Below are 14,343 nucleotides of genomic sequence, written 5' to 3'. Positions count from 1 at the left end.
GGCTGGGGGGAAGGGCTGTGAACCGATCACAGTGGTCAGGGCCCAGCAGGGGCAGGGCTGGCTGGGGTGGAGGGGCTGCAGGAGGTTGGCCAGCCAGCTTCACCACTGATCGGGCCGGTTTGCTGGCTGCAGTGGGCATTATAGCTACTGGTTGTTCCAGTTGTTATAGCATTCTGGTCGCTGGCTTTTTATATATATAGATTTCTCCGGCTCCATCACTTCATGACTCCTCTCCCCCTCCAAAATGATGAGCTGCACCTGTTTCTCCTCCCCTCCCCGTGAGGGGGACATAGTCCCTACATGCGTGCGTGTGGATGTGTAGAAGCAGGTGGCGGAGAGAAACCCTCGAAATAAGCCCAAGCAATTCAAGACAAATAAACAAAAGCTTCACAGACAACCCCTGTCCTCCTCACATAGAAACGTGATAGAGTAAAGGCGGTCAGTGATAGGACTTCACCACCATCGCCAGGAGCATGCACCAGAGAGCCCATGGGTGGTCCTGTTCTCAGGGAATCACCGTGTCTCCCCTCAGTGAGGACTTATTTGCACAACAGTTGGTGTCCTCATGGGGCACCAGCCCTATTCTCTCCATCCCCTTCCAGGACAAGGAGCCTCGAAGGCATCTCTATCTCAGCATTCACTTCCTCATCTGCTGGGATGCGCATGTTGTCCTGGAGAGAAGGAGGCAGCAGGAAGTGGGGGGGGGGAAGATTAGGGGGCTTGTCATCTGTTTTTACTTAAACGACAATCACAGATCAATGGAAATAGAGATGTTTTCAAAAGATGACTTGAATACCATTGAGAAAACAGCAGTTGTCTGAATGGAAAATGACAAATTGGCGGAGGTGGCAGAGGACAGGGTGGGGCACTAGGGGATGGTCCCCACGCCTCCCTCAGGGGTTGTCCCTGTCCCTACGCTGCTTATGTGTGAGTCCTTTGCTGAAAGAGGTGGGGACAGCTTGCATTTTTAAGTACCAGGCATGGAGAACTAGAAGGCATTTATTTTCCTTCTAAAACTTTTTCCAAGGCCATTTTTATGGACCCACTGCATGGTCTGTGTAATAGGAAGGCGCCAGAGATCTCAGCCTGGAGAGTGTATGCCTAGCCCTGACATTGGCTCATAAAACTCCTCAAACGGCATCTTGCAACCATTGTCAGATGAGTCATGGAAACTGCAGTATTAGCTTAATCACATATTATTTTAGTTCTTATGCTGGAATAGTTCCAAGGAATATGTTTGAATACACCCTTAGGCTTTTTATCTGAAATCCATTCTCTAATAACAATAGGTAGGTACTCACATTTCCCCTAATGTCCAAGTAAAAACAAAATACCGAAGTTTGGATAGAGCAAATCAATTGTTTAAAGCCATTCCATAAAGGGAAAATGTTTGGATGGGAAATTTTTTCTTTCATCTTATCTGTAATAATAAAAGGGTAATATGCTAATTAGACTGGATGTCCTTCCAGACGACCTTCCAGACCAAGCTGGGGCTTTGAGGGAAGCAGGGGTCCTGGGTTCTGGAGGGAAGCCAGTGCTGGCAGTTGAAGCAAATCAATTGTTTAAAGCCATTCCATAAAGGGAAAATGTTTGGATGGGAAATTTTTTCTTTCATCTTATCTGTAATAATAAAAGGGTAATATGCTAATTAGACTGGATGTCCTTCCAGACGACCTTCCAGACCAAGCTGGGGCTTTGAGGGAAGCCGGGGTCCTGGGTTCCAGAGGGAAGCCAGTGCTGGCAGTCGAGGAAAGGAAGGCCCACTCTTGCACGAACTTTGTGCACCGGGCCTCTAGTGAATAATAAATCCAAATCAACTGAATAAGTTAAGGAAAGAACAACACGGAATAAAGAGTGTCAGTTTCACCCTGACCAGTTTGGCTCAGTGGATAGAGCATCGGCCTGGGGACTGAAGGGTCCCAGGTTCGATTCCGGTCAAGGGCATGTACCTTGGTTGTGGGCACATCCCCAGTACGGGGTGTGCAGGAGGCACTGATTGATGTTTCTCTCTCATTGATGTTTCTAACTCTCTATCCCTCTCCCTTCCTCTCTGTAAAAATTAATAAAATATATATATTTTTAAAAGAGCGTCAGGTTCCATTCCATCTTGTGTGCAGTCGGCATCAACCTCTCGTTTAGATGCATCTTCTTTAGAATGTTTAAAGGGGTCAATGTCACCTATCAACTTGACGCACTCAGGTGACTGGGAAGCACTCCTGAGAGGGACAGTCAGCTTTTACATTTTCACAAAGGCAGTGAAAGAGAGCAGGGACAGCATTAAAAAGAAGGATGAGTGACGTCCTACAGTTTCTCAGTGGAAAGGACAGCACTTCCTTTTCTCACGGAGCCCCGCGCCCCTGAGGGCAGGCCTGTGGGTTAGCACTGTCCCTCTGCCTCCGGCACTGCTCCGGCTCCTCTTCCCAGCAGCTGGCCGTCAGCCGCTCAGGGCACTCAGCTGGCCCCCAGGTTACTACATTCCCAAGACTAGAAACTGCTTCCCCCTGAACTTGGCGCGTCCTCTCTTCAGAGGCGCGGGCTCCTTCCGCTGGGAAGTAAACAGCGAGGCTGCGGGTGATGGCTCTTTTGGCTGGAGGGCCCTCTCTCTCCTCTCCTTCCTGGAGAGTGGATGGAAACAGGCCTTTCGTCCCTGCTGCACCTGGGACGTCCGCTTTCCCAGCGAAAAGAGTGGACATTTGAAATGTTGGCACCGAAAAAAGAATTATCTCTCAGCTTTCTCTCCGGAAATGAGAATTCCCCCGGGATTGAAAGTGATGGGTGACATGGGGGAATCAAGGACTCATTAACCAGGAATTAGGTCACTAACCTAGTGTATTTTCAAAACTACAGATTCTACAAAAGAAAGCCGCTCTCCCCTGGCTCGCCCAGTCTCACATCACAAGGTCAACGTGAACAAGAGACCGTGGGGGTCGCAGTGGAGCTAATAGAACCAGCAGAGATTTAGAGCGAGAAGCCATGGGGCTCAGCTGGATCTGTGGGGGAGAGAGGAGAGAGGGGCCAGCCAGCCTTTGGCTTGGAGAGCAGTGGTGCACTTGCAATGATGAAGAGCCCTGACGGGAAGATTTGGGGGGTGGGGGTGAGGCAGGGGGAGCTCCTTGGACTTAGGCAGATTTTAGGTGCCTGGGGACACAGAGTTTTGTCCTAGGACAGTGATGGCAAACCTATGACACGTGTGTCAGAGGTGACACACGAACTCATTTTTTTGGTGGATTTTTCTTTGTTAAATGGCATTTAAATATATAAAATAAATATCAAAAATATAAGTCTTTGTTTTACTATGGTTGCCAATATTAAAAAATGTCTATATGTGACACGGCACCAGAGTTTAGTTAGGGTTTTTCAAAATGCTGACACGCCGAGCTCTAAAGGTTCGCCGTCACTGTCCTAGGAGAAGTGCCAGTGTCATAGGGATTCTCATCTCATCCTACACTGGGCCTTGGAGCTGGGAGTGCTTGTACGACAGGCAGCCGGAGCTCAAAGAGGGCCTGGGGTGAGGTAGTTGACACAGTGGGAAAGTGATCCAGAGGGGAGGGTGTGCGACAGGTGGAAAGGGGTGTGAATAAAGGGTGCTGTATCTGTCGTACATGGGTCCCACGGATTCGTCTGAACCCCCATGGAGACAGGACTGTAGGAAGAATCTTAGGGCCTGTTTTCACTGGCACAGAGGTGCCTCAACAAGGGACGCCGGGCAGGAAAATCTGGAGGAGTGCTTGCCACCCGCGCTGTGTGTGGGGGGACAACAGACACGGGTAGGTGAGCCCCATAATGACATGTGGAGGCCACAGGATGTGAGTGCTGCTGTTCCTGTGGTCTCGTCAGCAGAGTCGTGAGGCCTGGGCACACGGCGGGAGGGGGAATTAGAAAAGTAGGTCTCAAGCTGAATGTGCTTCAGAATCGCTGGGGGCACTTTGTGAAAATACCCCTGCCCACGGACCGAACCCCTTTCTAAGCCGTTAGGGTGCTCTCCAGCGCTGACTCCAGGCCCCAGGAGCTCAGGTGCCTTCCCTGTCAGCCCCGAGCTTTCCTGCAGCTCCCGGCCCACGGCCCACGGCCCATGGCCCACGGCCCACGGCCCTCGTCTAGAGTTTCTGATTGGAAAGCCTCGGTGTGGCATCTGGGCAACTGGATTATGAAAAAGCTGCGTGAGTCATGCCGATGCTCAAGCCTGGTCACGAACCACAGAGCAAAATTCAGGGTTTTGGAGGTACTTCCCCTGGTGACTCGATTGTTTTATAGGCTCCTCCCTATCTCCCCAGCTTCCCATCCCCATCCCAGCTGCTGCCTTTCCCTAATATGGCTCCTCTGAGGAGACCCAGCCTCGACTCCTCAGCCTTTCAGACTTGGACTGGGATGAAAAGGAAAATTAAGAATGTAAACATCCTTTCTTCTTCCCCAGAAGAAAGTGGCTCCCAACTTTATTTTGTTTGATCTGCTCTGTGCTAAACAATCGTGTGAACATTTCTCTTGGGACGTTCTCTCTCTTCCACGGCTAGCTCCACAGCGCACGTTGGTGTCGTTTTTGTTTAAATGTGATGAGTGGACTTTGGACACCCAGGTACCTGCAGCTTCGTGTCTGCTCTCGGGCTCCCGGGCCGCAGCACCTGCCCCCAGTTTGTAACCCACAAAATAATGCCATTCACACTCCCATTCATCCCCTAATGCGATAAGCCACGCTTATGCCCCTCCCATCGACTTCTGTGCCCTGAAAATGCTCTACGGCACAATCAGAGTAACTTTTTAAAAAGTGACTGCTTCCCTGCTCTTAACAATCTGTCAGAATCCTCTGCATGTCAGGGCCTCACCCATAAATTGAGGAGGAGGATTTCTACTCTGACGGTTATTGCCAGAATTTGAGACAATATGAAATATATATAGAGAGAGTATGTGCATGGAGAGCTTTGTGTAATATGGACATGTGTCAGAAGGTATTCTGATTTTTTCTTCCTAAAGTAATTGAAGGCATTGGACTAAATGGAGGAACAAAAGTCCATTCTAGCGCTAAACTCCTGTGTTGTGTGTTGCTAAGAGAAGCTGGGAGGCACCTACATTTTAAACTTGATGTCTTACTCTTCATATGTTCTACTGGAAATGAAATTCTAAGGCAGGTGTACGCAGATGTGACCCACAGGAGGCTACGTCAAAGGCGATACAATCGCTGGTCTGCCCTCCACCAGCCCAGCGCCCCCACGTTCCTCCGCTGGAGGGCTGCTGGCGATGGCTCAGGCCCAGGCCACCCAGAGCCAGTCCTTCAAGCACCGCAGGCCCTACTTGACTTAATAGGGGATTTAATAGAAGCACCTCTCATCTCTTCTTTGCCTCAAAAGGCAGGGGCTGGGGGAAGAGTTTCCGAAAGTGGAAGTGATGGCCATGTTTTCAAGTTGACCCAGAAGGAGGGAGAAACAAACAAGCAGAGAAGAGCATCGCCCATGGCCTTCTGGGAAAGGTAACACGATTTCATCAAACTGAACTGGATTGAATTGAAGGAGCCGCTCAGGTTCTCCAGTGGAACCTGTGGTTCAAGACCCTGGGGAGTGAGTCGCTTGTAGTATTTGCTTGGGTTCCTAGAGCTAATTCATGACTTGTGACCTGTCTGTGTGTGGTGGCTGGGGATGGGCTGGCTCCTGAGGGTAGGAGCTACAGGGAAAGGGAGAAGGATGAAGAATACGGAAATCACTGCCTCTCAACGCCATGTCACTCAACATGAAGCTGGAAAGTGTGCAGCTATAGATGCATATACAGCACCTTCTCCCAAATGCATGAGTCTATCTATGTTCCACACCTTCCCTGACGCCCTTTACAGATTTTAAACACCTCCTCCATCACCCCTTCTTGAAACAGACCCCTTGATTAACGACCCATCACATACTCGTCAGCCTCGGTGCTTCCACAGATGTGGGAGCTGCACCAGTTCCTTGTCAGTCTGCAGTTGACAAATGCATCTCTCTCAATGAGTGAAGCGTGACTTTATTTGCCTAAGATAAATAAATCTATAATAATAAAAGCGTAATATGCTGATTAGACTGGACAGCCGAACAGCCTTCCAGATGAAGTCAGGGCCAAGCCGCTTCCACCTTTATTTTTATTTATTTTTTTATCTTTATTGTTAAAAATATTCCATATCTCCCCTTTTCCCCATTGACCTCTCCTAGCCTGCCCCCACCCCCCACCCCAAGCCTTCACCACCCTATTGTCTGTGCCCATGGGTTATGCATATATTCATACAAAGTCTTTGGCTGATCACTTCCCACCACCCACCCTCCCCGTCTTCCCTCTGCAATCATTTCCTTTAATAAAGCTCCATGATATCCCAAATTGGGAAATTGAAATTGAAGGCATATCCCCAGATCAAGCATCATAAGGATATTTCAAATAGGCCATAGCTCATGGTCCCAATATGCCATGTGTAAAGATGGATGAGAATTGATGAGTCCCATTAGAATTCCAAGGACACACTGGGTTTCCCATTGTGAATTTCAACGCTTGAAGCCTTTGCGGGGAGATCTTCTGTAACAGATATGTCAGATGCATGCTCTGATTTTGCTTATTTGTACTAACTAGCCTCTGGCCTCCAGTCCACTTGTTTTACGAAGTCTTCCGCCAGGGCCAGAGTGCCGTGAGTTGTAAATATTCATGAGCTTCCCCCCCAGGAAATTATTTGAGGTCAGCTTTTCTGATGTGACTTTGGATTTTAGCATGTTTGTCCACCTATGCTTCAAAACACATAATTATGAACATTTTTTTTTTCCATTGAGAGCTATTTTTGATAAGGAGTTTACCATTTAGAAAAGCACCCACTAAGTGTATTGAATACATTCCCACCTGGGTTATAAATCACATTTATAGACAGTGACACGACCCTTGTATCTTATGTAAATCAGAGAGTCATATAATTTTCAAAATGTGTAGTAAGCTCAGTTGACCCACATGTTGAAGAGCATTCAAGTTTCTCCTCGTGGAATAATACACACAAAACCATATTGATCTAACTTTCCTGTCTTTTAACATGTAGAGAAATGTATGTTCCTTTTCCAAGTGAACTGCATGCTGTTCTTTAAGATAATTGTGGTGCCCCTGCTTTTGTTGGCCAATCGCATGTTCTCACCAGGACACTGTATCATTTGACAGGATGTTGCTGTCACATGTGCTGTGGGGGAGGGGACTCTAAAAGCACAAAAGTCCTCATGCAGAGCTTCGCTGTTTAATCAGGTCTCGGCACAGTTACCAATTTCAATACCTTCTCTGGATTGGTCAAAATGGACAAAACGAAAACCTAAATTCATATCTCAAATGGCATTTATGAATGGTAAGGAAATAGAGCATTTTTCCAAGTAGAAATGAACATGTTTTGAACAAATAGGTCAGAAAAGTGGTGGGTTTTCTTTTCATTTAAGAGAGAATCATGGATTGGTTGCCTCCTGCACACTACACACAGGGGATCGAGCCCGCAACCCGGGCATGTGTCCCGACCAGGAATCAAACTGTGCCTTCTTGGCTCATAGGTCAATGCTCAACCACTGAGCCACACTGGCCAGGCATAAACCATTGCTCTTAAGAAGCACAAGGAGTCATAGCTGGAGAAGCCAACTATGAATAATAGAACCACAGCCCAAGGCAGGGTTGACCACAAGAGGCTGCTGATGCTCTATCCGCTGAGCCAAACCGGCCAGGGCTTGATGTGTTTTTTAAAATATATATTTTTTTATTGATTTCAGAGAGGAAGGGAGAGGGAGAGATTGAAACATCCACGATAAGAGAGAATCATGGATTGGTTGCCTCCTGCACATCACACACAGGATATCGAGCCCGCAACCCGGGCATGTTTCCCGACCAGGAATCAAAGCTCATAGGTCAATGTCATAGGTCAATGCTCAACCACTGAGCCACACCGGCCGGGCATAAACCATTGCTCTTAAGAAGCACAAGGAGTCATAGTTGGAGAAGCCAACTATGAATAATAGAACCACAGCCCAAGGCAGGGTTGACCACAAGAGGCTGAGCCAAGGGACAGCAGACGGGTCCAACCGGAACAGGATGGGAACGCGTGGAAGTCCCGGGGGGCCTGGGTGTGTGGCGGGAATGGGAGTTGAATGCCCACAGGGTCAGCTGACACCAGGGCACGGGAGGTGGGCCTGACTTTGTCGAGAAAGACAGATAAAAAAGATCGAGTTTTGTTGGTCGTAACTACATTCCTGGTTAGGGTAACAGTTGTCAAAAGGCAACTCTATGGGGAGATTTGTTTTCTTATCCAGAAAGCTTTGGTAATAGTATTACAATTGCTGACTTATGATTCATTTGAAATATTATTCAAACAAAATGTTTAGAAATCAGATTCTGTAACTAAACGTGATAAGTATTTATATATAAACTAGAGGCCCAATGCACAAAATCCATGCAAGAGTAGGCCTTCCTTCCCCTGGCTGCCGGCTCCGGCTTCCCTCGGCACCCGGGACACGGGCTTCCCTTGCAGTCCAGGCTTCATCGGGAAGGTCATCCGGAAGGACGTCTGGTAGGATGTCTGGTCTAATTAGCACATTACACTTTTATTATTATAGATAAGTAGAACAATTACTAAATACCTAAATTCCAGGTAGAATTACTTACATGTTATTTTGAAAAGGATGAAACCTAAATCTTTTTATCTTGATAGATAAGAAGAATAAAAGTATTATAGAAAAGCCTACCACAGATACTAAAAAGTGTGTGTACTGCTGATTCGTGGTGCCTTGGGGTGAATCCTTTAATAGTCTTATCATGCCACCATTAGGAAGTAAAAATAGTTACTGCGATTCAATTTAATACTTTTGCTCTCATGTTTCCCTGTGTGGGGTTACATGGTTCCAGCAAAGCCATTTAAATTCTGATTTTAATTATACATAGAAGGTCTTTTTTGACTTAATTGTCCCTCCTTTTGGCTTGATAAGGGAGTTTTCTGCCTCAGGGTGGTTTGGGTTTGTAACACGTGCATTTTCCTGAAAAACACTCAGACGTTTCTGTGGCCAGTGAGGTTAAGGGGAGTGACTCCGGGAGAGGATGCCGGTTGACACAGGAAAAGCGACCCGGTCACGACCCTTCTCCTGTGGGGAGAAGGGAGACCGCGGGGCGTGCAGGAAGCAGGGAGCCTGCGCAGGCCTCAGGGGCCCATCGGGAATGAAGGGGCACCGCCTCTGAGGGTGAGACGTGGGAAGCTGTGCTCTGCTACAGCTGTCACAGCGTGGGCCTCGAGTTAAACATTTACAATCGCCTTTTTTCAGAGACAAGCATGTTGATTAGAAAGTAAAGTCAACGTCCCCACACTCTACCACTATAGGAAGCCTGTTCTCCCCCTTCCCGGACCCTCCCCCAGGACAAGGCTGGCCTGGCTCCTGAGGGCCTGGAGAGAGACCAGACATCCCTGCGAAGGGCAGCCTCACGGCAGGACGCAGTTCTGGGAGCCACGCGTTCCTCAGGCTTGATTTGCTTCTCTCGGCGCCTGCTGTCCTCTGAGCTGCCAAGCAGGGCCCACAGCGGCTTTCTCCCCAACCCGGGCCCCCGCCAGTGGCTGCTGTGGGCACGCGGCGTGGGGGACGAGGGGGGGGCGGGGGACGTGGATTCCATTAAAGTGTGGTCCTCGGGGCTGGGCGGTGAGAGGGTTAGGGAGCTGGGTGTCCCTTCTGCGCCTGAACAATGTGTTTCTGGGCTCTGAGGCGCTGCATGTTACGCTTAAGGGGAACTTCCCGTTCGCCGCGTGCTTACATGCATGTGGCCGGTGTTGCCCAGTCTCCTGGGACATTGCTGAAAAGCACACGTCCCTGTCCTCACACTCACTCAGCGGGAGGCAGAGAGACCAAGTCAGGTGCAGAGTGGAGCCGAGTGTATAATCTTTAAACGAGAGAGAGAGAGAGAGAGAGAGAGAGAGAGAGAGAGAGAGGCAGCCCTGGGCACGATCTGGGAACGTCTCTCAGATACGTCGGCTGCTCGCCTCCAAGTGTCCACAGGGGCAGTGAGGTGGGCTCTTTGCTGTGCCCTCTGCACTGCCTGCTCCCCCCCTCCCCCCCTCCTGCTGCCACCACACAGACACCCACACCGGTGCTCGCCAGAAGGAAGGATTTCTCTGCAACCTTAGCCTCCGTGCCGGGGTCCCTGGTCCTGCATGTGGTTGGCTGCCCTGCGCTCTGCCCTCAGACGCAGAAACACGCGGGCAACCCCCTAAATATCCGTTTGGCCAGCAGCGCAGCAAACTCCAGTGCTCGGAGCATTACACTAGTCCTTTATTTCTCTTGGAAGGCCCTGCTCTCCGGGAGCCCTGCGTTTTGTTTATCCTCCACTGTTTCTCTTCTGGGACAGGCCGAGCCGCTCAGCGAGGCCTGCACCTGCTGGGGAAGCGCTGGAAAATGTGAGCGGAGACGTGAGGCTCGCAGGGGTGAGGGGATCAGTATCCAATTAAAGATGGTTCCTTCTTTGTCCTCATGGACAAATGTAAGATTCAAGAGATTTAAGCACCTTTCACAGAGTTCCCAGCCCCTCTGCAATGTGTAAAGTTAAGCAGCTCCACCTTCGTTACACGGATCTTTGAAACCGATAAATATAAACAGCGTTTATTTGTGAGTGGCTTTGACCTCCTCCTCCTGCAACAACAGTTTGGGGAGAAGTGCGAACGGAGAGTAAGAGAGATTCGCGTCTCGGGGCCCTCGTGTCTCATGAACAACGCGGAGGCCCCCTGGCAGGAAGCCAGAGGGGATGAGGAGCAGCAAAGATGGAGAGTACAGGCCAGGAGACAGCGCCAGGAGCCACCCACGCGCCCTGAGATGACTGAGGACTAGTGAGCAGTGAGCTCCTTTCTTTTTGTTTGTTTGTGTGAATTACGGGCTAGAGAGGTGGGTTTCAGCGAAGCATAAAGCATCATAAGACAGGAGGTTTCCCAAAATGCCCGGATCCCTGTTTTTCCCCCAAATGGACCTCAACACCAGAACTATGCAAAGTAATATGTGATTGAGAAAAGGGGTTAAGAGTTTAGTTTCTTCGCCAAATATATTTTCATGAAGGTACAGTGGAGACAAGGGAACTCAGGGAGCATATGGCTTCTCTCGATGGCTTGATTTTTGGCATTTACATGTAAACAAATAGCTCAGATATGACATCGGTGTTATATTCAAAATCCGTGCTATGGGAAGGCAGGCAATAAATTATATCAATAAAGATATATAGTCTTAACCTTTTTTGACCCACATTTTATTCGATTACCATTCAGTATTCAATAAATATTGACTGGGGACAAATATGCCAGATATTTACAACCTAACAATGCCAACTATTATCTTAGATCCTGTTTTAAAGCCAAGATTATGACGTGAATGAGGATTAATGAAGAGAGCCAACGATTTGTCTGGGGAACCTGAGAGGGAGACAGAACCCAGAGCCCTGGCCAGCCCAGGGGTGCGCTGGCGGCTGGCTTTCCGGTGGACGACCAGCGGCGTCTGGACACAGCAGCCTAAGAAGGAACCATTAGAAATTATAGGGTTTTTTTGTTTTTTTTGTTAATCCTCACCCAAGGATATTTTTCATTAATTTTTAGAGAGAGTGAAAGAGAGAGAGAAAGACAGAGAAACATTGATGTGAAAGAAACACATTGATTGGTTGCCTCTTGTACTCGCCCTGACCATAGCCTGGCCCAGAGGAGCCTGCAACCAAGGTAAATGCTCTTAACCGGAATCGAACCCGGGACCCTTTGGTCTGCAGGCTGACACTCTATCCACTGAGCCAAACTGGCTAGGGCAGAAATTATAAGTTTTAATATTTCTATTTTCTTAGTTCAAAGTAAGTCGCAAAAATGATTTAAGATTTCCTGAAGTCCTCTGGCAAATATTCTTCATTAGTTCCACCCCAGATGAAATTGGCGCCTCTTACGCAGCGCAATGTATGAACGAGCCGTAGTGAGCCATGAACTCGGGCTGCCTGGGGAGGAAAAGTGCCAGTTCTCGGTGAAATGGTTAAATCCTCGGTTGACAGGGCTCGGGCCTGTGTTGAAGCATCTGAGAAGTTGTTTCCTTCTCCCATTTCCTGCAGTATCCCTCTCGGAGCGAGAGTTTGTTTTAAAAAGACGAAGATTAAACACCACCGTGAATTATGTCTGCGTCCACGTGCAAACACCTTTTTCCTTTTGCTGGCCTTTGTGCATTTCTGAAATGTAATATTTATTTCGTTGTCTTGGGGGAAAAGAGACAGAATACAGCTTGAAGCAGAGAAGATGGTAACCGTCAGAGACCTACTTCCAGGGGCCAGCCATGACCGGGTCAGCGGGAAGGGAGGCGGGAGTGGATTTGTAACAGAAATAGGAACTTTCGGGAACAGGTAGCGGCTGACACTGTGCCATGGCCTCGGACACCCCCTGGGATGGGACCAGTCGTGTTCTGATTGGGTCTGAGACAGGATTCCGGGCGGAAAGTTCACAGTAGGCGCTGGTATCTGGAGGGAGCTCCGGACGCTTGGGGAGACCTGGGCTTGGGGACACCCAGGACGGGCGGATTGCCCAGAGATGCAAGCTCCAGGCTCCTGGTCCTGTAAGTGTGGGCGCAGCAGAGACAATGCCACCCCCCGTGGCGGGCAGGTGACACTGTTACTGAATGGCCTGAAATCGAACTATGTCCTATTGCATTTGCTGCTTCTAATTTCTTTTCCTGCTTACACTATTTGATCTTAGGCCAGGTCACCCAACAGATGGGCTGCATAGTAGCTCTATGGAGCCTGCTTTAAGGGAGGGTTCCTCCCGGAAGCTGCAGGACTAACTAAGTGACCCCCCCTAGGGTGTCTCAGGGACCACTTTCTTTCTTTTTTTTAATCTTCACCCGAGGATATTTTCCCATTGATTTTTACAAAGAGTGGAAGAGAGAGGGAAAGACAGAGAGAAACATCGCTGTGAGAGAAACACATTAATTGGTTGCCTCCTGCACGAGGCCCAACCAGGGCCCTGGGCGGAGGAGCCTGCAACCCAATGGAGGCATGTGCCCTTGATAGGAATCGAACCCAGGACCCTCCAGTCCACAGGCCGGTGCTCTATCCACTGAGCAAAACCAGCCAGGGCCAGACCACTTTCTGGATCTCACTAGTTGGCCATGGGCTCTGTGCCTCCTGCTGCTTCTTACTTCCTCTCTCCTCAGGCTTTTCCCGCGGCGAGCGCTTTAGTCCGTGGCGGGCAAGACTTCCAATGCAGGCAGCCGCCTTAGTAGAGGAACTTGGATTCTGGAATGTTTGAGAACTTTGAGGAGGTTGCGGAAAATAAGAAATCGCCAGCAAAGTGAGGTTTGTGAATGGCCTATGGACGCAATCGGTTCATGTTATGAACTCTCTTTTTCTGTAGGACAGCCCGTCTGGTAGAATTTCCCGTGACGATGAGAATGTTCTGGTCTGTGCTGTGGTTGCCACCAGTGCAACCAAGTAACTGAGTTTTTAGTTGTGATTCCTTGAAATCATTCCCAAGGTAAATAGCTTGTTGGAGCTACTGTACTTGGCAGTGAACTCCTTTGAATGCGCCATTCTAGGAATCACATGCAATTGTGCGGTATCATTTCATTACCTCCACAGGGACCAATCCAGAGACCAGCACCATCTGACCTGGGGTGAGTTAGGCCAACACCGACTTTTTGAAGAATGATGAAAACGACCTCACCGCTATAACATAAACTTATACATTGCTGCCAGCTCACATGCAGCAGACACATTGCCCACTCATGTTAAGTCCAAAATGGAAGTTCTCCCTCCAGTAGGAATTCCCTGGCTTCTTCCAATTTTGGCTCCAAATTTTTCAACATGTCTTTTCCAATATGGCCACGCTGGTCTCCACCAATCAGAGGCGGAGGAATGGACAGCGGCAAGTGGAAGGTTTCTGGAGCCTCCTGGGAAGAAGGCTCACCGCTTCCGCTCCTGTTTCACCGGTTAGGACTCAGCTCCGTGCCAAACCTCGGTGCAAGCAGCTGGAAGTTTTAATTTTTTGTTTGTTTGTTTTGTTGGGTTTTGGTGGGAAGGGATCGAAAAATAGTTTAAGCAAGAGACCCTTAGTCCACAAAGAAGTCAAGTTCTAAAAGGCAGTCAATTTGCCCTAGCTGGTTTGGCTCAATGGATAGCGTGTCGGCCTGTGGACTGAAGGGTCCCAGGTTCCATTCCGGTCAAGAGCATGTGCTAGGGTTGCAGGCTCAATCCCCAGTAGGGGGCGTGCAGGAGGCAGCTGATCAATGATTCTCTCTCATCATTGATGTTTCTATTTCTCCCTCTCTCCCTCTCCCTTCCTCTCTCTCTAAAAATCAATACAAATTTTTTTTAAAAAAGCTGTTGGTGGGAAGGCCAGCAGCAGCC

This window comes from Myotis davidii, unplaced genomic scaffold (genome assembly GCF_000327345.1).
Source record: "Myotis davidii unplaced genomic scaffold, ASM32734v1 scaffold698, whole genome shotgun sequence".
NCBI lineage: Eukaryota > Metazoa > Chordata > Mammalia > Chiroptera > Vespertilionidae > Myotis > Myotis davidii.
Note: the sequence above shows the minus strand (reverse complement) of the source record.